This window comes from Canis aureus, chromosome 8, assembly GCF_053574225.1.
Source record: "Canis aureus isolate CA01 chromosome 8, VMU_Caureus_v.1.0, whole genome shotgun sequence".
NCBI lineage: Eukaryota > Metazoa > Chordata > Mammalia > Carnivora > Canidae > Canis > Canis aureus.
In genome coordinates, this window is record NC_135618.1 from 7,750,950 (window position 1) to 7,775,581 (window position 24,632).

The 24,632-nt window shown below is 36.7% G+C and overlaps 1 protein-coding gene and 1 long non-coding RNA gene across 2 annotated transcripts in view; both read left to right on the top strand.

Moving 5' to 3' along the window:
• Positions 1-23,517, top strand: LOC144318004 (uncharacterized). The gene is made up of 2 exons (XR_013383865.1): positions 1-455; positions 21,672-23,517. It is a non-coding gene; the product is annotated as an uncharacterized LOC144318004 (long non-coding RNA).
• The window catches only part of ST6GALNAC5 (ST6 N-acetylgalactosaminide alpha-2,6-sialyltransferase 5), a 170,548-nt gene that overhangs the window by 25,181 nt on the left and 120,735 nt on the right, over positions 1-24,632 (top strand). The window lies entirely within an intron of this gene.

A 24,632-nucleotide genomic window follows, 5' to 3' on the forward strand; every position in this document is an offset into this window, starting at 1 on the left:
CTCAGTAACAACAACAACAACAAACAACCCAATTAAACAATGGGCAGAGCAACTGCACGGACATTTTTCTAAAGAAGACCTGCAAATCCACAACAAGTACATGAGAAAATGTTCGGCATCACTCATCATCGGGGAAATTCTAATCAAAACCACAGTGAGCTATCACTTGACATCTGTTATAAGGGCTATTATTAAAAAGACAAGAAATAACAAGTGTGGGTAAGGATGTGGAGGAAAGGGAGCACTTGGGCACTGTTCTAAAATAAAAAAATTGAATTACCATAAGATCCAGCAATCCCACTTATATAGGGATATATAAACTCCTATATACAAAGGAAATGACAACAGGATATCAAAAAATATCTGTGCTTCTATGTTCATTGCAGCAGAATTCACAATAACAAAGATATGGAAACAGCCTATCTGCCAGTGGATGAATGGATAAAGAAGACGTGGTATGTATATGTGTGTGTGGTGTGCGTATATGTATGTATATGTATGTGTGTGTATGTATGTGGGTGTGTGTATATAGCATACGCACAAAATGGAATCTGAGTTAGCCATGAGAGAGAAGGAAATCTTGTCATTTGTGAAAACATGGATGGACCTTCAGGCTATGATGCTAAGTGAGACAAGTCGAACAAAGAAAGTTCTGTAGGGATCCCTGGGTGGCACAGCGGTTTGGCGCCTGCCTTTGGCCCAGGGCGCGATCCTGGAGACCCGGGATCGAATCCCACGTCGGGCTCCCGGTGCATGGAGCCTGCTTCTCCCTCTGCCTATGTCTCTGCCTCTCTCTCTCTCTCTCTCTCTGTGACTATCATAAATAAATAAAAATAAAAAAAAAAAAAAAGAAAGTTCTGTATGGAAGAATCTAAAAAAGCCAAATTTCTAGAAACAGAGTAGAATGGTGGTTATCAGGGACTGGGGGCGGGGTGAGGAAACTGGGGAGAAGTTGGTCAAAGAGATTGAACCTGCAGTTGGAGTAAGTTCTGAAGATCTAATGCACAACACCTAGATTATAGTCAGCAGTGCTGTGTTTTATACTACAAAGTTACTAAGAGAGTACATCTTAGATGTTCTCACCACAAGAAAGAAATGATAACTATGTGACATGATGGAAGTGTTGGGTGGTAATTCTACTGCAGTGTATATATGTATTTATATAATACTATATACTTAAAATTTTATTTATATATTATATGATAACATACATATAATCCTGCATATATATGTAATATATATGTAATAATATATATACATACGTATATATGTGTAATATATAGATATAGATACATAAATATATGTCCATAAATATATTGCAGTATATTATGTATATGTAATAGCAAGATATATATCAAATCAACAGGTAGTATATCTTAAATTTGCACAATATTAAATATCAATTATATATCCGCTATATTTCAATTATATATATTATTATGTATCTATTATACCCATTTTACCTCAATTAAAAAAAAACCTTGTCATCCAAAGTAAATAAATAAACTAATAATTAATAAAAGATAGAATGCTACTAAGTACTTCACAAGTGGTATATCTGTGATAAAAGTGGGTTGGGATGGGATAAATACTGAAATTTGTTTGAGATGTGAAGTTACATGATTATAGTTTAGTGTTTCTTCCACAATAAGTAATACCCAAAGGCTTATATTCCAACTTGTTATTAAAAGCTGTAGTTGTATAGATTACGATATAGTAGAAATATTCCATACTCAAAGAAATGTTTGGTGTTTGCCCAGAATTAAAACATACTTTTACAAAAGAAAATGTTTATCAAATCTGCTATAAGGCAGAGCTAAATATTTTTAGTTTTTTTCCTAGGATTTTAACAAATTCCCTTGATACCTGCTTAAAGCAGTTGAACATGGTATTGAACAAAATGAAAGTAAGAAAAATGGCCAGCCTAATTTTAGAATTGAACAAACTGATAAAAATAATCATTTCAAATATTTTATTTTTATGCTTTGCAAGTGGGAATAACTTTTCTTAAATGTTTATTTCCTCAGTGATTTTAAAAATCACATTTAGTTACATCCATCACTAATGAAAATCTTCCGTAGCTTAATAATACTAGCATGTTGAGAATTATCTGAATATATAATTAATTCAGATAATGAATTGTGAACAGATTTATGGATTAATATTTGTTCAGAACACCAGCGTTTTAGGGAAGAACATGATGATGTTTACAGTCAGCACATTATTAGCTTCATTAGATGTCAATGTGGTTTTCGGATAAATATTTTCTAAAGTTCCTCAGTACCCTTGAATGAGACGTTTTGCTTTATAACATAGAGGTTGAGGAAATGGAATACTTGCAATAAGTATTTGTGGTTCATTAACTCCAACATTTTCTTCTGATGAAAATAAATAATTGGTATATTTATCCATATCTGTCAACAACAGGGCTACACAGTATTTCAAGAACCTAAAAAATTGTGTATTCATTTGATATATCTTCCTTCCTTAGTCCTTAATGTCCTTTTGGTAGACTTAAAGGCCCTACTGTACATCAGCATACTGGTTATCCTTTTGGGACCTTGCAAAGGGTTTGAAAAGAGGGTCCTCTTTTCAAGAGTTGAAAAGGGCCTGCCTGGTTGGTCTGGCTGCTAATACATACCCATGCTTTCTCGGCACCTGCTATGAGGCTGCGACACTGAGATTACCTCAGCCCAGGGTTGGATTTGCCTCTCTTTACAGTGAGGCGGTACTCTCCATTGTGAGTATGGTTAAAACCTAGGTTTTTGTGTGAAAGAATTCAGACCAGCCTGTGGTGATATATATTCTTCTGGTCTACTATAGTATCATTTTAGTCCTTTTATTACAAGTCATCAAACACTGTATCTGGGAAACATGAGGATAAATTATGGTACATTCAGAAACTGCTGAGAAATAACAAGAAACACGAGAACAGGGTACTTTGGGAATATAAGACCTACTGAATGAGAAATGTTTTGTTCCGGCTATGGATTTGCTACTTGCAGAGAAATTCCATTCCATTGGTTTTCTGAACTGGATAACGTTTTCCTGATCTTTTGCCTCGTGCAGAAAATAAAATCTTATTTTCTTTTTTTCTAGAGTGTCTTTATTAATTTGAACTTTGCTTTCTTACCTTGTTATACAGTTGATTATTAATTTCTCTTCAATATGCTTATTAGATGGCCATTTAAAATAGAATAACCAGGGCACCTGGGTGGCTCAGTTGATTAAGTGTCTGCCTTCAGCTCAGGTCATAATCTCAGAGTCCTGGGATCAAGCCCCACATCAGGCTCCCTGTTCTGTGGGGAGTCTGCTTCTCCATTTCCCCTTGCTTGTTCTTTCTCTTTTTCTCACTCTCTCTCAAGTAAATAACCAAGTTTTTAAAAATTAAATAAATTAGAATAACCTATAATTGCAAGATGTTGCACTTGAATTTTTTTCCAGCCCTATTTTACAATAAATTGAGAAAATAGAGTAGTACATCACTTTTCCCTTGAATTTCTCTACAGAATTTCTCTCAGGGTCAGAGGGTGTTCTTTTATTCTCTCATCTCCAAAAAATTGTTAGAAGATGATACACTGAAATTAACTGGTTCTCTCTTGTGATTGTGATTATGTTTCTTTACAAACAACGATAACAACAACAACAAAGAAAACAGCTCGTGATCTTATATAAGGAGAATTTTAAGGAATACATTAAAATCTGTTAGAACTAATAAATGAGTTCAGCAAGGTTGCAAGATACAAGATCAGTATACAAAATCAATTCTACTTCCATGCATCTGCAATGAACAATATAAAGATGAAATGAAAGAAACAATTTACAATAGCATCAAAAATACATAGGAATAGGGGAGCCTGGGTGGCTCTGTGTGTTGAGCATCTGATGCTTGATTTTGGATCAGGTCATGATCTCAGGGTTGTGAGGTCAAGCCTTTGCCAAACTCTGTGCTTAGTCCAGAGTCGGCTTGAGATTCTCTCTCTCCCTCTACCTTACCTCCCGTTGCACTTTCTGTCTCTCTAAATGAATAAATAAATAAATGAAATCTTTAGAAAAATACTTAGGAATACGTTTGACAAAAGAAATGCAAAACTTTTTTTTTTTTTTTTTATGATAGTCACACAGAGAGAGAGAGAGAGAGAGAGGCAGAGACACAGGCAGAGGGAGAAGCAGGCTCCATGCACCGGGAGCCCGACGTGGGATTCGATCCCGGATCTCCAGTATCGCGCCCCGGGCCAAAGGCAGGCGCCAAACCACTGCGCCACCCCGGGATCCCGAAATGCAAAACATATTCTGAGAATGGTAAAACATTGCTGAAAAAAATTAAAAATCTAAATAAATGGAAAAACATCCTAAGTGTATGAATCAAAATATTTTATATTATTAGGAGGACAGTACTCCCCAAATTGATCTTCTGATTCAACTCCGTATCTATTGGAATCCCGCTGGCTTCTCTGTACAAATTGACAAGATGATTCTAAAATGTATGTAATTGCAAAGGACCCAAAAAGCCAAAACGATTTTGAAAAAGAAGAAAAAGTTAGAGGCTTTCAAATTTCAAAACTTTCCTATTTCAAAACTTACCATAAAGTAACGATAATCAAGACAGTGAGTTACTGGCATATGGATAGACCTATATGTTAGTGAAATAGAATTATGTCATCTTTTCAACAAAAAAATGCTGGGATGACTGGATATTTATTTGTTGAAAGAATGAAATTGGTCCCTAACCTCACACCACATAAAAAAATTAACTCGAAAATGGATCAAGGACCTAAATGTAAAATACCTGTGAATACAAGTCTATAGAACTTTTAGATGAAAACTTAAATCTGCATGACCTTGGATTTGACAATGAATTTTTAGGAATGACACCAAAAGCATGAGCAACAAAAGAAAACAGTTGTTCTTCATCCAAATTAAAATTTTGTATGCTTCTGAGGATACTATCAAGAAAGTGAAAAGGCACCCCATGATATAGGAGAAAATATTTGCAACTCATATTTCTGATAAAAGACTTCTATCCAGAATACATAAAGAACACTTACATCTCAATAAAAAAGGAAAAATATCCCAATTTTTTTAAAAAAGCAAAGGATACACATGTTGCCAAAGAAGATATGCAAATGGAGAACAAGCACGTGAAAAGATTCCCCACATCATTAGTCAGCAAAATGTAAATCAAAACCACAATGAGATACCATTTCACACCCACTGGGATGCTTATATTCAAAAAGACAGATAATAAGTGTTGGCAAGAACGTAAAGAAATTAGAACCCTGGCACACTGCTGGTAGGAATGTAATATTTTGGAAAACAGTCTGGCGGCTGCTCAAATGGTTACACACAGAGTTACCATATGTCCCCACAATTCCATTCTTAGGTATATATACCAATATAAATGATAATGTCGAGCTACAAAGACACTTATGCACAAATGTTTATAGCAGTATTATTCATAGTAGCCAAAAGGTGGAAACTATCTAAATGTCAATCAACTGATGAGTGGATAAACAACATGTGGCATATCCATACAAGTGAATATTATTCACCCATAGAAAGAATGAAGTACTTATCCTGCCACAGCGTGGCTGAACTGCGAAACCATGAAACCATTATGCTAAGTTAAAGAATCCAGCCATAAAGAGCCATGTATTATAGAATTCTGGACATTCCATGTTCTTTTGAAAATTTTAGACATTAAATGTCCAGAATAGAAAAATCCATAGACACAAAGTAGATTCATGATATCTTCAGACTGGGGGTTTGTGGGGAGGGATTAGTAGATAGGAGAGTTCCAGCTAAAGGTCACGGGGTTTCTTTTTGAGGTGATAAAAATGTTTTAAAATTGACTGTGGTGACGGTTTTGCGTATCTCTAAAAAAGTGCACTGAATGTGCACTTGAGACGAGTGAACTGTATGGTATATGAATTATATCTCAAAAAATCTGTTATAAAGATAAAGCAAAATAGGAATGTGACTTTCTGTTGGCTTAGGCCCAGGCCACATGCTCCTTGCCTGTTTTGGGGGAGAAGTTCCACCTGCATCCATGAGTTGTAATTTTCCTGGAAGAAGGACGAATAAATGCCAGATGGTAAAAAGAGCAAAAGTCTGCCATACATGTCCTTGAGGTCCTAAAGAAATCTGGTCTTTTCAGAAGGAGGGGAGGCGGGGGGGATGTTAGAGACTCAGTTGGAAGAGCAAAGGGGAGGGATTTAAATTTAGTTATTGAGTTATGTGACGAGCATCAGTAGATTCCTTAAAACACATGTCCAAGGATGTTTGTAGCAAAACTAAATAGCCCCAAATATCCATCAGTATCCAAACAGATAAATTGTGGTATGTTCAAAGTGGACTACCATATGGCAGCACGAACGAGTAAACCACAACAGCACAGAATATGGATGAAGTCTCACAAGCCTGATGTTGAATGAAAAGAGCCATTGACAAAGTTTACAGCTATATGATCCCTTTAAATAAAGTTCAAAAATAGACTAAATGGGTCTATGATGTAAGAAGACAGACCAGTGTTTATCTTTGTGGGAAGCTGTGAATGAAAGCAGAGGAAGGACTGCCGAGGTGCTGACAGTGTCCTATTTCTTGATTTGAGTGCTGTTGACATGAGTATGTTTACTTTGTGAAAATTCATTGAGCCGTAACATCTTTCTTTATGCCTCTTTCTTTATGCAAGTTATACTTTGCTAAAAGTGTGTGTGGGGGGGTGGGGGTGGGTGGAAATCAAGAGCTTTGTTTATTTTCCGTAGAGTTAGGCAGTAGTAAATCAGGTTTCTCTCTCATACAGGGATAGAGATTTTGCCCAAGGATGCAGTTGAAGGAATCAGAGTTATGAGGTATTTCCTGAGCATGGAAAGAACAGACCCTTGTCAGCTTAGCCATTTCATTTTTATTATCTTGGAACCAAACTGCCCAGCAGTTCTTCTAAATGTCAGGTTAATGATGGTGGTGCCCATCCTCTGCCACACTGGTAAGGCCGCTCGGACCTCCTCCCTACCAGATTTATACAGAGACAGCAGGTGTAGAAGGGAGCGCACAGGGAGTGGAGGACAGTGTATTTCACTACAGTGTGTTTATGTCCAAAATCAGGAATATATGCTCAGTCTTTCATGAAGAAATGTCATTAGTAACTGTCCGGGCATGTTTCTTCAAGCTCTGACCTGGAGAGGGGAATCTCTCTTTAAGTGAAAAACTAAAAATTCTGCGCTTTGATGACGAATAAAAGTAATTTTTCCAGTTTTAAAGACAAAACTACTATTCTGTATCAAAAAGTTATTTTCCTAGAATAAAACCTAACTTTCTTAAATCAGTCTTTTTTTTTCAGATGGAGGCTCACGTATGGATTATCGAGAGAATCTTCCCAGTAAATGTGCTAGGGCATGTGTCAGTTAGTTTGATGTACTGGAGAGCTTTGGTGGAAGTGAGAGATACATTCATCTCTTTCATTTGCTGCAATCTTCCTTACAACAGAGTGATTTTTAGCTGGTGGTAAGATCGAGAAGGGTACCTTCTGTGGTGTTGTTGCAGAACTACCTTTTTTATAAGCATACAAAAAATTAGCATGACTTAACTGCTTGAAAGAAAGCAGAATGCTCTGGTCTTAAATGTATTCATCATTTTGTGGGAGGAAAAGCCACAATGAGTCCTTTCTTTCTCTTTTTCTTATCTGAACAGCAGCAAATGATATTTAACCTATTATCTAGCAACAAAAAAATTCCAAGCCAATGTGAAAAAAAAATGCCTGCCAAAATTCCTTTCTATGGCACAGTGATATAGCTGAGTTAAAAGCCCTTTTGAGATGGAGAATATGACAAGAAAAGTGACACACACCCCCACCAAAGTGGGCTTTCCAAGAGCTTCTAGAATAAAGCCACTCTCATTAAGGTTTCTCACACTGGTTTTTGTTGGCAGCACTTCTCAGGAATCATTTCCTCCATGAAGGAAATAAAGTAGCAGAGTCGTTCCTGACAGTTGCAAAAGGTGAAGAATTTAAATTGAGAAAGGCAGTTAAAATAATATCTGAACTTTTGAACTTCCTCATCAGATAATTATTCTTGAAAGTCTTTACAAGATGGGAAAAGAGAATTAATGCCACTTAAAGTGTTGAATTTTAGAGGAATACTATCATTAAATATAGTATGTCTCCCATAATTTTTTGATTGTTGAGTACAGGCATGACAAGAATTTTATGAAGACACTTTTGATTGATAAGATCGAGTGTAAACAGAAAGTGCTTTTAAGTAGGAAGGTGTGTCTGTTTGGAACTTGAACTTGTCTCTTTTTGCTTAGAAATGTGCATAATTAATGCAAAACACCTGTGTCTTCACCCCAGGTCTCTCTCCTAAGCTGCAGATCTGCATATCCAACTGCTTTACTAGACACATCCCCTTGAATTGCCCCACAGGTACCCTAATTCAACGTGTTCAAAATGCAACTAATCATCTCAGCCTTCTCCTGTCCCCCAAAATTGGGCCTTGACTAGGGTTTCCCATTTCTTTTAATTTTATTTTATTTATTTATTTATTTTTACAAATCATTGTTAAAACCAGTTTTCAGAATGACACAGCCAGGTATCCTACTTGCACTCTGTCATCTTCTGTGCTACACACACCAACCTTTCATCTCCCATACACCTCCTGAAGCCACCCATTTTCTGCATCCTTACTCTCGCCCATTTAGAGGAGGCCACCATCGTTCCTCCACTGATTCCTTCAACATTTTCCTAACCAGCCTCCCCTGTAGCCATCCATTCTTTTGCCCTCTTCAATCCATTACTCCCGGAAGAATCTTTCTAAAACTCAACTCTCACATCATTTATCTACCTATCGGTTGGATTTATGTTTGCTCTTAAGCTAAAATCCCTGTCATGGCTGAGATTCTATTATGATTTTCTTCCTTACTATCTTCCTACTCTAGTCTCTGTGATCCCCTGTTTCTGTTGTCTCTGAAGATGCCCAGTGACCTTTGGTTGCAGCAAAAGACAGAATAATTGAGTCAGCCATGTATCACATTTGCAAATGGCCCAAACCAACCCACAAAAGCTGCCAAGTCTAAGACAAAGGTCCTTTCGGTGGGGTAATGGTAACAATACATTTAGTTGATTTTTGCCAGCTTTAGCTGCACTGGTAAGAGAAAATCCATCTATACAATTATTGTTGCCAGGCTCTGGGTGGCCCCTTCCATTTACCACGTAAGTTCTTCCTCACATGATCCCTCTCTTTGTCCTGAATTGAAAGTCTTCCAACATTCCCAAGGGGTCTACCCCACATTACCCTATTCTTGGTTACTGTGTGCTTCATTTACATGAGGTTTTGCTCCTTATTAAGCATGGGAAGAGGGATCTCGTAATTGGGACCATCAGAACAGATGTTTGAACTTAGCCTTTGACTCTGCTTCACTTTCTGGATTCCAACTAAGTGGATATCCTTAGCTCACCTTAGTTTTAATCCTAAAATGGTCCCAATCTCCCTCCTTTATATTTTGTCATTATTTTCACTTACCTCATTAATACTAAAAACATTTCTTTAGTGCATTATATTTCTATTAAGGTAACAGGAGATATTCCCAGCATGCAAGACCACCTGCAGAGCCTATGGAAGGGTTCATTTCCCATATATGTACCATTAGCCTAAAATCCAATTTTAATGCAATAGATTTCCTTTCTGATGATACTACCTATTACTTCTCATCATTTTCATTTCCTACCCATGACTCCAAGCAGGCTAAATTTCTCTCAGATTCTATTTTTGCCATGCTCTTTTTCTTCTCAAGGCTTTTACATTACTAGACCAGATTGCCTCCAGACCACTAGTTTTTTTTACCCCTCCTTTTTGCTTATCTCCTCTGTAATCTCGGCTTAGACTTCACTTCCTCCAGGAGATATGGGTTAGAGCTTTTCCTATGTACTTCCACGTCACCTTCCCTTTCCCTTCATGTGGCACCTGACACACTCTGTCTGGTTGCTTTGAACATCTGTAAGCTCCACCACAGCCGAATTCTTGTCTTGTTCTTCCTTGTATCCTCAAAGCCTGTTGCAGTACCTGGCCCACAGCAAGCATTTAATGACCATTTCTTAATGAATGAATAAATAAATCACTCCATTAATCATTTAATCAGTGAGTCAATGCACTTACAATTTTAAACAAGTCTCTGATGCTCTCAGAAATAGAAGTTTTAATTTCTAAAATTATATATCAGTTTCATTTGTTAAAGAATCTAATTTATCCCTCCTTTAAATCATATCATACTGCCGTGTTTATTAAGCCCTGTTGCCATATGGCAGAGTGCAAGAGGCATCTGATATTGCCTTAAGAAACCTGTTTCATACTAAAAACTCTTCAGACCAATCTCTCTGCCCTTTCTATTTTATATTGAAATTGCTCGTGTTTGTGTGTGTGTAACCTGTAAGACATTAAGTGCCTCAAGGGCAGTGACCATGTCATATTCATCTTTGTACCCTTACAACCTCATATCTGGTGCAGTGTCAGCAGTCAGCATGTGTTTATATAAAGGCTAAAGATAAGCCCAGAATTCAGGTCTTGGCTGAACTATTTTCTACGTTTAACACCAATCTCCATACTTAAGCTCTCAAAGCCTCAGTTTGTTCATCTGTAAAATGAGGACTTGACTTATATAAAAAGGTCATCTTGTGGAGTTGTTAGGAAATATTACATAAACCATAATACGAATGTGTGGAACATATAGAAATTATGAATAAGCTAGATTGAAAGATAAATCTAAGCTCCTTTGGGGGGCATGTGGGTGGCTTAGGCAGTAAAAGTGTCTGCCTTTGGCTCAGGTCATGATCTCGAGGTTCTGGAATCAAGTCTTGCATCTGGCCCCAGGCCCCCCGCCCGGGCTCAATGAAGAGTCTGGTCCTCCCTCTCCGTCTGCCCCTCCCTGCTGCTCAGATGCCCTCACTGTCTCTCAAATAAATAAATTAAAAACAATAAAAAAAATAAATCTAAGCTTCTTTGTGAAGAATTCTGGTTATGTCAGAATATGAAATTTCTTTGTCATAGGCTGGCAAGACATAGTCTCAGATCTTTTAAAATCTTTGCAAGAGAAACCAAAGAGGCAAACTTCCCAATTTTTATATTAGGGATATTTGTCTGAAATAGGAAGCAAAATGGGGTGTTGCAATGCAAATAAGATACACTATAGGACAATTTATAGAGAGATCAAATGTATCAGTTGCATTATTTGTCTTATGAATATTCTTTTCAAAAAGGAGAATGAAATTGGACAATGTTCTCAGACTGTAAATGCCTTGAAAATGAGATGCACACTTAGAGACAACTTCTAGAAAAAAGGACAAGAAAATCATGGCAGGACCTCCTGTATCCTAACAAAATTCCACAGAGTTGTCTATAGTGTGTTCATGTTTTATTGTTTTAGTAATGATTCTTCCTCTTTTCTTTTAAATGATAAGAAATCAGGAAAAAAGGTTCTCTAGTCATAATGTGTTTAGGAAAGTCAAGATGGTAAACGTTCACGTTATAGGACTGGGAAGCAAATTTAAAGGAAAAAGAGCTTCGGTCTTAAACCAAAAGCCTCAAATTTCCCAGCGTAACATGCTTCCGTTTGCTCAGACTGGGGTGTTTTGCTGGATTGTTTGGCACTGTATTGTTTTATTCATCTTCACACTGTTTCTTTCCTTGTATTAGTTTGTCTGATGATTTTCATATCATGTAGTGTTATTTTAGTGGGAATTTGTAATTTTTTTCAATTGTTGCCTATTCCTCTGTAATTATTGTAATTGCATCTTATTATATAATTTGTGTAAATACATGCAATCATGGAATTAGAACATGTGGGTGGTGATATGCAATGTCACAATTGCAGTGGTTAAAGATGTATAATTTTTTTTAATCTTTGGGGGAGAAAAAAGATAAGTAAATATAGTAATTTCAGGGGAGATCATTTTAGCTGTCTGAATTGATTGCCCAAAGAAGTTAACCAAACATTTTTATTGAGATGTGGATCAGAGGTTTGTTTTGGGTATTTACAACTGAGAGATTTGGACATCTTAGTTTTAAATAACCAGTTTGATCGCTGGTGAAACACTTTTTAAAAAGTTTCAATGTTAACTTTAAAGCCTTTAAATTTGTGTCGATCCAAGCTTGAAGACATATTTATTAATTCCTTGAACTGGACGTTTATTACCAATATTGACATCTCTATATGAAAATACAAATGTTTGTGTTGATATAGATAAGGATATAGATAGTCATTTATATGCCTTTCAGAATCCCTGTGACTACAAAATTTGTTTCTCTGATCATGCAGTAGGTAAATAATATATTTAGAAAGTAGTAAGACCAAAATAAAAAAAAAAAGCATAATTCTAATTCAGCACCCACTAGAATCCTAGATGATTAAACCAGACTTTAATAAAGCTAACCCCATTAGCTCTAGGGTTCTCTTTGCACCAAGAGAGCATCTACTGAGCTACATTCATCTTTAATTTAAAAACCGCACTTGTTTTTAGAAGATGAGAGACATGCAAGTAAGCACATCTGCTCACTCAGGGCGGGCTTGAGACGGGTATAGATCTTTGTTAGGATTGTAACATGTTTAAAAAATACCTTGGTGGTCATAAAAATCATTTTGTGTATTTGAGAATTTGGAAGGTGAAGAGAAAACATGCTTTCTATAAAAGAAAGCAAGATTGCTCTAGTTATCAGCATTAAAAAAAAAAAATTCCCCGAAGCATCCATGTAGAGTATATCTCCCACTGAATGACTGCATTCCTAGTCTTTAGAAGGAAAGGAGCTTTTGCCTTTGAACAAAGAGACTCTTAATTTTGACAAAACACAAAATTTCCTATATCTGTGCTCTGCAAAGCTGTTTCTGAGACAGAAGTTGTGGATGCCAGGCTGGGACAGATGACGTGTCAAGGAGAGAAATGACTCAGCCACCTCACACAGTTGCTTTGCACTATCTCTAGCAACCCATCCTTTGTTTAGCATCTTAAGAATAGTTGTGTTGCCAGAGAGACTGTCAATCTTCTGTTTTCTCTTTTGTTCTTTTCAAAATAAGAAACTCTTTATGCCCTATTCAGATTTCATACATTGGTCTTAGGGTCTGGAGCTGAAAACTTCATGATCCAGAAATTTTCTCTTCCCCTTGTGATCTTGGTCTAAAGTTTATTTTGCAGGGACGCCTGGGTGGCTCAGTGGTTGAGCATCTGCCTTTGGCTCAGGCTGTGATCCCAGGATCCTGGGATCAAGTCCCGCATCAGGCTCCCGCAGGGATCCTCCCTCTCAGTCTGCCTATGTCTCTGCCTCTCTCTCTGCCTCTCATGAATAAATAAATAAAATCTTTAAAAATGAAGTTTATTTTTCAGTGCATGGAAAAAGTAAAGTTTCCTTAAACATCAAGATTTGGGTATCCACTGGAAAGTAAATGAAGTAATTAAAGGATGGGATTTTGAAGCCATCTTCAGTGCTCAGGAAGGAGAAAACACAAAGCTTGAATAAACTTTTCCATATTTCTCTTTTAACGTGCCACTTAAAATGCAGCTGGTGTGTCATTGGCTTTGAAACAAATAGGATATGTTTGTCAATGCAAAATTTGAGACTTTTGCTGTCCTTTTAGGTATTCTTGCAGTTAGGGTGTTCCTTAATGTTACCTTGACTGCAGCTTTATGATCCAAACAAGGAAAGAAATTTTTCCTTATGTTTGGTTAAATGAAATGTTACCATGGTTTCCCTATAAGTTAAGCTTTATTGTGTTCCATGCTGCTAAAAATTTAGTATAGAAATTATCAAAATATGTTGATAAATAATTATATAATGAACACACTTTAAAAAAAAATGTACCAATCCTGAGTAGAATCTCTATACTTCTCCATAATTAATTCCTCCTAGATTAATTGTGGAGTGTTCCCAAGAATCCCTCAGGGTGAGTGGAAAGTCAGGTGGACAAGGATCTGAGTGCTGCTTTATCCAACTACACAAATTTTGATTTGGAAAAGGAAATCTTGACTTCATTATTTGACGCTGCCTAAAGCCAAGATCTTGTGTATGTGCCTCACTATTTCTCTCTGCATATACATGAAAGCAAAGAGGTTTTTTCCTTCAGCTTATAAGTTACTGGTATAAATAGCCAACACAAAATAATGCAAAAAGAACCTTAAAAACATAGAGTAAAATTTGTAATAGACAAAAAACTGACTTGTTCCTAACATCGAACATTGCAAAAAATCATGCTAGGAAAATTTAGACTAAATATTGACAGCAGGGTCAAAATGTCCTTTATTTACTCCTGATCTATTATTAAGTTAGGATCACTAACAATTATGTAAAATGTGTTTAAATCACTTGGAAAAATTAAAATGCCAACTGATAAACACACATACATACTCCTATTGCCTCAGTGTAATGCAGTTATAAATAATTTAAACTTTTTCTTTCTTATTTTTAGTAGGTGATTTATTATTTAAGTAACATACTAAAATTTATTTTTTAAGAAATTATCTTCTTTCAAAGATACCCAAGAGCAAGTTGATCACATGCTGAAATCTCTTCTCTGGCTTCTAATACAGTTTGAAGATGAGGAAAAGAAGAGCACTCTAAAATTTTTCTAAATATGGAGGTCATTTTTACCGTCACATCAGTGTTAGAAAGTCAGAAGAATGAGGTCCCATGCTGAGCACTAGACACTCCTGTCCTTCTCACTGCTTGAGGGTTTGTGAAATTTGGATACTTTGGACCCTAATGAACACTCTCTTTAGCTGGACGGCAACACAAACGACTGTTAAGTGGACTGTTCTCTATTATGCACACACGCAGAGATTTAAAATGAGGTTTATTGATGTAAAGTGGCCTCCTTCTCTAACTGAAGAATCATAAGGATTCCATTCTTCCCACTTGTTTTCTTCTCTATGTCTTTGTATTTATAGGTTAGATTTCCTAGAGTTAGTACTTTAAGATCCTGAAAATAGTATTAAAATGCTATCTTTCAATTTCTTCAGGGAACTACTCTGCTCCTTCTGCTAATACCTTGGTTCTCAGATCTTCATTATCTTTCCGTTTAATCACAAGTACAGAATTTTCTGAACCTGTTTGCTTGCCTCTGGTTTTATGCCTTTAAATTCATCGCCCATGCAACTGAGCGATCCATCTAAAGAACAAATGTGACCTCAACACTCCCAATTTAAATGGCTCCTGAGCTTCCTGGGTGCCCTGTGGATTGAGCAAAAAGCTCCTAAGCACAGCTTGGACAGGCCATCCCATCTGCCCTGCTTGGCTCTCTGTTCCTCTATTCTAGGCAGCTTTGTTATTCTGGGGTACTAATGAGCTTATCATTTTCCCCACCCCCAGTTGTTCATACTATTCCCACTCCTGCATTGCCCCCACACCTCACAAATCCCTTAACCTTCTTCCCTTTAGGAATTTCTATTCATTTTGTAAAACATGGCTCAGCCATCTTCTTAACTGAAAACTTTTCTCTGTCTCCCTCTCTCTGTCTCAAAAAGACAAGGTGCCTTTCCCCTGTTGTCCACAAGAAATTTACCAGTGGTCTCACTGGGCGTAAATGAACCTTATATCCAGCCGTCTCCTCTGCTGGACTGTAAGGTCTTTGATTTTAGAACTTGTATTAATTCATTTTAACATCTCCAGTGCCTAACACTATAAGTGCTGAGTAAATGTAGGCTGAACCTAAGCCAAATTCCCAAAAATGAAGTCAAGAGTACTTAGTTTCTTTACAAAAAAACAATTATAAACTTCTGACCTTTCTTCATTATAATCATGGCAAATTCAGAGTACCTTTACCCTAAAATAACTTTATAATCAGAGAGTTGAAGCTTGAGTGAAAATGAGAACTACTTATTAAAGAATGAATTTTTTAGCAGTGTGTAAGAAGTAATAGAAAAGAGCCATAACCAGTTTCACTGAAGACTGCTAATAAAAATCAGAGAAAACACCATAAATATGGCGTTAAATAAGGTGGAAAGCTGTGCTGAAGCTTGAAGATAGAAATATTTGTGGAAAAATAAGGTGATGAGAAATAATGTCCTGGATGATGTTTTGACATGTTATATTCATCTTTCTGGTGATGACTATATTTCACATGTAAATTAGAAAAAAGGGGTGGGGGAGGAAAGTGTTTTCATCTCACGTCCAGGAAAGGAGAGTCAGGTATCTTAGGATACCTTCTCTAGTCAGCTCTCTCTATATATTCTTGTCTTTTGAAGTACTGGTGAATTTTTAAATCTTGCCTTCTACAAAGAAATAACAAAACTTAGAAACTTAAAAATCTCAGCTATTAAAAATTCCGTGATTTTCCGTGAATCAATCTCATTATATTTTAACATGCATCAACCTTAAAAAAAAAAAAGAAAGCCAGCTATTTTACCCAAAAAATGAGTTTATTCAAGAATAGCAGAGAAATGCAATTTGGGGTAATCAAACTATGGCAAACCACATGCAGGTCCAGGAAACAGAGGGGGAGTCTTGCTTTTATGGAGGAAAGAAGGAAGTTGGGAGGGGCTGTTTTGAAGCATTCTGGATGGTGATGATTTCTTATTGGCTGAGTGTGGCAGTTCCTCATTGGCGGAGCTGTTGCTGGGCAAGAAGAAATTCTTCCTTCCTCCTGCTGGGGTATATGAAGTAAACTTCCTGCTGTTTGGGGTCTGTGCAATAGTGTATGAGAGCTCTCCCTTTAGGGCTTTTATTTTTTATTTATTTATTTATTTATGATAGTTACACAGAGAGAGAGAGAGAGGCAGAGACATAGGCAGAGGGAGAAGCAGGTTCCATGCACCGGGAGCCCGACGTGGGATTCGATCCCGGGTCTCCAGGATCATGCCCTAAACCAAAGGCAGGCGCTAAACCGCTGCGCCACCCAGGGATCCCCACTTTAGGGCTTTTCAACTCCATTTTTAATGAGGATCCCGTTATTTTTACAGATCTGAAAGGAAAACAACCATATGACTGATAACTGATGAATGTAAAAATCATGTGCTGTAGAAACTATAAAGAAATTTAAACTAAAATACTGATTTTTAGGTCTTTAAAAAAAACTGCCAGTTTGGCCATAATGTTTGTCACTAAATAATCTACTGATCTCCTTTATTAAAAATGACCTAAATCCCAAACTAACACTGTAACTATACATAATCTACAATTTTATTTCTTTGAAAGGTTTTATTTATTTATTTGATAGAGAGAGAGCACAAGTGTAGGAGGAAGGGCAGAGGGAGAGGGAGAGAATCTCAAGCAGAGTCCCCACTGAGCAGGGAGCCCAATGTGGGCCCAATCTCAGGACCCCAGGATCATGACCTGAGCCGAAGGCAGCTGCTTAACTGACTGAGCCACCCAGGCATCCCCATAATCTGGAATTTTAAATTGTAGTTTACTCTGAGTGCTCAGAGACCCTGCCCCCTGCTTCCTTCTGGCAAACTTTTTATATATAGTTACCATGCTTTTTATGCACACTACCCTGCTGTGCTAACCCCAGCCAGTTGGATCAGATAACAGCAGCCAACCCAAAGTCAACCTACGGGGTAATCTTACAAAATGGTTGTGGCCAATCCAGCCGTTTATACTGAAGAGTGACCAACATCTCCAGTTTATACTGGAGAGTATCTGACCAACTAGTCAGATATTCTCTTGAAGGGTTTGGATGCAAGAGCACAAATAATAGAGTGACACCAAAACCCACAGACACACAGGTAATAGGCAGAGGCCACAAGAAAACAGAAGACCTAAGACAAAGAAAAGAATAGAGGGTCAGAACTGGGCAGAGCAGGGGAAGCCATCATTTATTGAGAGATTACTGTCAGTAGAAGTAGGAGCAACAAACAGAATCAAATAAATTGAGATGTGATTAGGGTGAAGTCACAATAATAGGGGATAGCCAAAATGAATAGAATATAAAATGTTGGTGTCAGTGAATGTAGGTACCTACTTGAGAAATTTGATGGTGAATGGAAGCAATAGTTTAGTGGTAATTATGCCTACAGGACTTTATTTAGGACAGAATGGAGGTGGGAACAAACTTATAAGCTAAGGAGAAGCTCGCCTATGAAAAAGCAAAGTTACCAAATTTGGCATGACCCTAGAGGAGAAAACTGAAGCAAAACTCAGGAGAAAGGACTTAGCTTTTGAAAAGAGGAAGAAGGAGCCTTTCTTGGACACAGAAAGAATGAAGAAAAGATAGAGGAGGATACCAAGAACTTGAAAGAAAATGAGAGCAAAAAAGCTCTTCTTTTCCTGTCTTGTTGATTTTCAGTATAAAAAAGAGGAAGAAATTGAAAACAAGAAGACAGAGAAAATTAGTGAAACAAAAAGCTGGTTCTTGAAAAAAAAAATCAATAAAATTGATAAACCTTTAGCAAGACTGACAAAAGTACAAAGAGAGAAAACACAAATCACCAATATCAAGATAAAGCAGGGATATCACTACAAATTCTGCATTTGTTAAAATAACACTGGGATACAAATAACACTGTTATTTGTTAAAATAACACATGAGCAACTTAACAGTTATAAATTTGACAACTTAGAAGAAACAGAACAATCTTTTGAAAACCACAGACTACCAAGTCCATAACCATTAATGAAATTGATTTTGTCATTTAAAAATGCCAGTAAAGGAAACTGGGATGTGTAAAACTAATTCGCCATTTGAAAATCAATCAATGTAATTTGCCATATCAGTAGGCTAAAGGAGAAAAACATATGATCATATCAATTGACACAGAAAAGCATTTGACAAAATCCTACGACCATTCACAATCAAGACTCTCAGCAAAACTAAGAATGGAGGGGAGCTTACTCAAGTTGATAAAGAATATCTACAAAAAAACTACAGCTAATATCTTATGTAACAGTGAAAGACTTAATGCTTTCCCTGTAAGATGGAGAATGAGGAAAAGATATTTGTCACCATTCTTCTTAATCATAGTACCGGAAGTTCCAGCCACTGAAATAAGGAAAGAAAAAGAAATTTTAAAAGCATATATATTGAAAAGGAAGAAAAATAGTTTTAAAATTGTCTCTGTTTGCAAATGATATGATTATCTGCATAGGAAATTCCAAAGAATCTATAAAAAAAAAAAAGTTCCTAGAACCAATAAGCGATTTCACTATGGTCACAGGATAAAAAGATCTACATGCACAAATCAGTTGCATTTCTGTATATTCACAATGAACATGTGGAAGTAAAAATGAGAAACTCACTCCAAAATAAATGAAATACTTAATATAGACTTAATAAAAACACTACAGGGATCCCTGGGTGGCGCAGCGGTTTGGCGCCTGCCTTTGGTCCAGGGCGCGATCCTGGAGACCCAGGATCGAATCCCGCGTCGGGCTCCCGGTGCATGGAGCCTGCTTCTCCCTCTGCCTGTGTCTCTGCCTCTCTCTCTCTCTCTCTCTCTGTGACTATCATAAATAAATAAAAAATTTTAAAAAATAAAAATAAAAACACTACAGAATCTGTATGCTGAAAAACACAAACTATCAACAAAAGAAATCAAAGGAGACCTAAATAAAAGGAGAGACATACTGTATTCATGGATTAGAAGATTCAACATAGCAAAGATGTCAATTTTCCCCAAAACTAATCTGTAGATTTAATGCAATTCCTGTCAAAATCCAAGTAAGGTTTTTCTGTAACCAGACAAGCCCATTCTAAAATTTCTGTGGAAAGGCACAGGCCCTAGAATAGCTGAAATGATCTTAAAAAAAGAAGAAAATGAGAGTTATCACCCTACCTGGTATTGCTGCCAACTAGATAGCTATAGTAATCAAGATAGTGTGATATTGCTGGAGGAATAGGTACATAGATCATTGGAATAGGATAGAGAACCCAGAAATAGACCCACACAAATATGTCTGATTTTCCACAAAGGTGCAAAAAGCTATTTAATGGAGGAAAAATAGCATTTTGAACAAATGGTGCTGGAGCAATCAGGCATTCATAGGCAAAGGAAGGGAACCTTGACTTAACTTCACACCTTATAAATCGGTAACCCAAAATGCATCATGCACTTTAAGGAAAAATGTAAAAAATATAAAGCTTCTAGAAAAGACATTAAGAGAAAATCTTCAGGATCTAGGACTGGACAGAGTTCTTAGACTTGACACTGAAAGCACATCCATAAAAGGAAAAATTGATAAATTGTATCTCATCAAAATTGAAAGATTTTGCACTGCAAAGACCCTGTTAAGAGAAAAAATAAGATACAATTTGGTAGAAAATATTTGCAAACCACGTTTCCAACAAAGGATCAGTATCTGGAATATACAAAGAACTCTCAAAATTCTGCAGTAAGAAAACAAACTATCCACTCAGGCAATGGACAGAGATAGGAACAGACATTTCACTGAAGCAAAGATGTGCGCGTGGCAAATAAGCACATGAAAATATGTTCAGCATTATCAGTCAGTAGTTAAATGCAATTAAAGTCACAATGAGGGGGGATCCCTGGGTGGCGCAGTGGTTTAGCGCCTGCCTTTGGCCGAGGGCGTGATCCTGGAGTCCCGGGATCGAGTCCCATGTCGGGCTCCCTGCATGGAGCCTGCTTCTCCCTCTGCCTGTGTCTCTGCCTCTCTCTCTCTCTCTCTCTCTCTCTCTCTGTGTCTCTGTATCTCTCATGAATAAATAAATAAATTAATTAATTAATTAAAATCTTAAAAAAAACACAATGAGGTATCACTGTACACCTATCAGAATGGCTTCGTAAAATTTAGGGACAGAAGCAAATGCTGTCAAGGATGCAGAGAAACAATCACTCACACGTTGCCAGTAGGGGTATAATACAGCCATTGTTCTGTGTTCACCATAGCTAACAGTTTAGCAGTTGCTCATAAAACTGGTGATTCCATCAGTAACACTCTTGGTAGTTTGTCCTAGAGAAATGCTCATAGCTTTATTCATAATAGCCAAGTATTGGGAATAAACCAGATGTCCTTCAATGAGCGAATTGTTAAACAAACTGTGTTATACCCATGTCAGGGAATTCTATTCAGTAATAAAGGGGACAAATTGTTGATGCAACAACTTGTATGTATCTCTAGGGAATTATGCTGAGTGAAGAAAGTCAATCTGAAAAGGTAACTTACTGGTTAGTACCACTTACATATTTTTAAAACTACCAAATTAGAGAACAGATTAGTGGCTTCCAGGAAGTTAGGAAGGAGGGGAAGGGTGGTCGATTTGGGTATAAAAGATGCTTGTTTGCCAACCAAAGAATCACTCAGTTCCATCACTAGTCTTGCTGAGGTTAGATTTCATAGATTTAGAGCAGAGCAATTGACGTGATGACGTATATTTGGAAAAGTGTGATCCCAACATATGACCAGCCCGCATCACAGTTAGTAAACACCATACAGATATTCACAGAAACTATAATGCATCAGCCAACACTTGACATATTCATGTTCCATTCCAATGAAAAGGTACTGCATGCTGTACTCCTGGGCTTTTGAAAATGCACCAAATGACATCCTGATGAAAACCTGGTCAAATAAACACAGCATGATGGTACTAAAATGTGCCTTAGAGACAGGCCGTGGGGGAAATCAGCACTGCTGTGATACCAAAGAGTGGGAAAGACAGATTTCTGCTGGGTTATCTTAAACTCTGTGCGTGTGTGTGCAATCGTGCAGTGTGAGTGAGTTAAAGACTTTTTTTTTTTTCAGATAAAAGAAATACTACTCCTATCTTCAAGCCCACAAACCAAGGTCTGTTGAGTGGCATTGCTTTTGCATTTCACTAAGCCCATCTACTCCAGTTCCAGCTGTGAGGAATGAAAGGCAGACATGGAAGAGGGGCTCCACTACCTCAGTATCTAGAGACAATGCTTCTATTTGAGAAGGTGCATTCAGATCACGTTTCTTGATGACAGGCCCATCTCATGCATCTTAATATCCCAACCAGTTCCTTTTGTGGAGGGACACCAATATTTGTTGAGCGGTTGGATGAATCCACACATATTATTGAACTTAAACTTTATTTCTACCAGTTTATTGGACGTCAGGCAGGATACCAAAATATTTAATACACCATCCTTTCCCTAAAATGTTTATAACCAGGATTTTAATGTCTCCTTCTATTCACAAAGTCACCTTCCTGATGGACTAGTTTAAACCTGCTTCTTAAGTGAGAAACTCATATGCTGTCACATTTCCTCGCCACTCTTCTTGCACTGGACTGGAACACCAACAGTTCTATTAGCTTAAATATCCAGGGTTTCAGACCAAGGGCAGTTCCGACTAATGGAACCAAGAGGCTCCAAGAGACCTTGAAAGGTTAAGAAATAGGTAGTCTTTGGGTCCAAACATTCCTGACCAGTAGGGACCCATGAGCAATAATGAGATTTTTTTTTCTTTTTTGAAACTAAAAAGAATAATTATAGCTGGCCTGGTTTCCTTAAAGATTCCAGCAATCTATTTGAATTTGCCAATTCAACGCCAAAGACATATTTATCTTTGCCATCAGAGTGACTTATACTGGAAGATCACAGGGTAAAGAGACCACAGCAGAGTCCATTTTTCTGTCTTTAGTCAATACTCTACTCAAATTAATTCAGAATAAGAGCAGCCTGTCCTTTGCTTTAAAATTTCAAAGCATGGTCTCTCATGAAAATGCATTCAGGAGTTGTAAACTCTCATCATTATGGGGAGTCCACCCAAGCCAAATATTCGACATCTAAAGAAAAAAAACAATAAAGAGGTCTGTGTGTCCTGACTGATACCTTCCATCATTACTTAGGTGTTTTGAAAACAAATCTATAAGTAAAAACCTAGATTCTAATTTTTCCCCAAAATTCCATTAACAAATGTAAACATTTCTTCAATACCTTAAACCTGTGGAAGATACAGGTTGCCATTTCAAAAAACTGGGAGTGTTTTACGTTTGTCAACTTTAGAGATAAGATTTTTAAAGATAACAAGAGGCAAAACCGTCTAGAAGAGAAGGCTGGGACTTAGGCAGACACATTTTCATCCATAAGCCAGCAACACTGAAACCAGGTCTTTCAACCCATGGGCAGCTTTCGTGAGCTTCCTGGTTCCTGAAACCTGATGGGTCAGGGGAAGAGATAGCTCCATGCCTCCCTTGCCCCTGCCACAATGGTGGGAAAAGGAGCAAATAAATCTACCTGGCAGGATCGAGGTAATAGGCACCAGTAATTCCATTATGGTTTTCTTTCTTCCTTTCTTTTTATTTATTTTATTTTATCTTATTTTATTTTATTTTATTTTATTTTAATTTAATTTTATTTTATTTTGGTTTTTTCTTGTTATGGAAATAAAGCAAGGTGATAGTGAAAAAACAAAATACCAAAAGCTCTAAAAAAAGGGAAAAATTACCTAATCTTGCTACTAAGTGATAATCACTGCATATAAATATTTTTCTGAAATTAAAGCAGCAGGCTGATTTAGAAAATTCAAGCATATAGAAAACAAATGCAAATCCATCACCCAGTCATCTCTCTGTTCATACCTACACACAATTATCCCCATCATTTATATAAGGGTCGTTCTCTATATCATACCCTGCATCTGGATTTTTTTACTCAACTGAACTTTGTGGAGATCTTTCCATATGGGAAATTAAAAAGAAAACATTCCTTTTAAATGGAAGCAGATAATCATATTAAACGGATGGATGGATGTTTTAGAAATTGTGCAGCCAGTCCCTTATTTATAAGTAGATAGACTGTTTCTAGCTTTCTGTTCTCTGATTTAATGCTTCACTGAAGCTCTTTGTACATGTATCCTATATTTAATAGCTCTAGGTAAATTTCTAGAAGAGGAATTACTGGGTGAATTTTGATATCTATTTCAAGACTGCCAAAAGAAGATGGAGCACTTAGGCTTTCACTAGTAATGTATAAGAAAGGTAGATCCCTCATACCCGTATTACTAATATTTTCCCAATTTACTAGGAGAAATGAAATACTTTCTGCATTCGTTAGGTAGAAATGATAGGTCATTTTTACTAGTAGTTTTTCATCAGTGGTGCAGTCAAACATATTTTTATATATTTATTGACCTCTTTATTCTTTGAACTGCCCATCTCTAAATTGGGATTTTTGTCTTGTCTAAAATTGCTTCTTAAAGATTTATCTTATCTTATAAATACATACTTCATGTCTATTATGTATTGCAAATATTTTCCCAATTTGTCATTTGTCTTTTGACTTGTTTTGGATGTTTTTAAATTATGTATGAATTTTAATACCTTCGTATAACACCTAATGCATAATTTTTATATCCAGCTTTTATCTTTTTAACATTGTATTGCTTTTACTTTCCCTCATTAAAAATTCAAGTAAAAAATTTTAATGAGTCTATAAAATACGTTTTAGGATTGTACCATTATTTATCATACTGTAATGTAATTTCCCAGTGATTTTTTTTTTCCCTCCTGCCGGTTATGTTGATACTGTGTGTTTCTTACCACCATAAACAATGCTGGATTAGAGGATAACAAAATGATAAGCAGACAGAAAAAGTAAAGTAGCTGGGCTCCTCAAAATTTTAGTAACAAGAGAAATTGAAAGTGATGTGAGACTTTTTTATCACTCTTGCTAAAGAGACAGAGACTTAACAAAGGCCCAATTGTAATATCTTAAAAAAAAAAAAAAAAGATGAGAT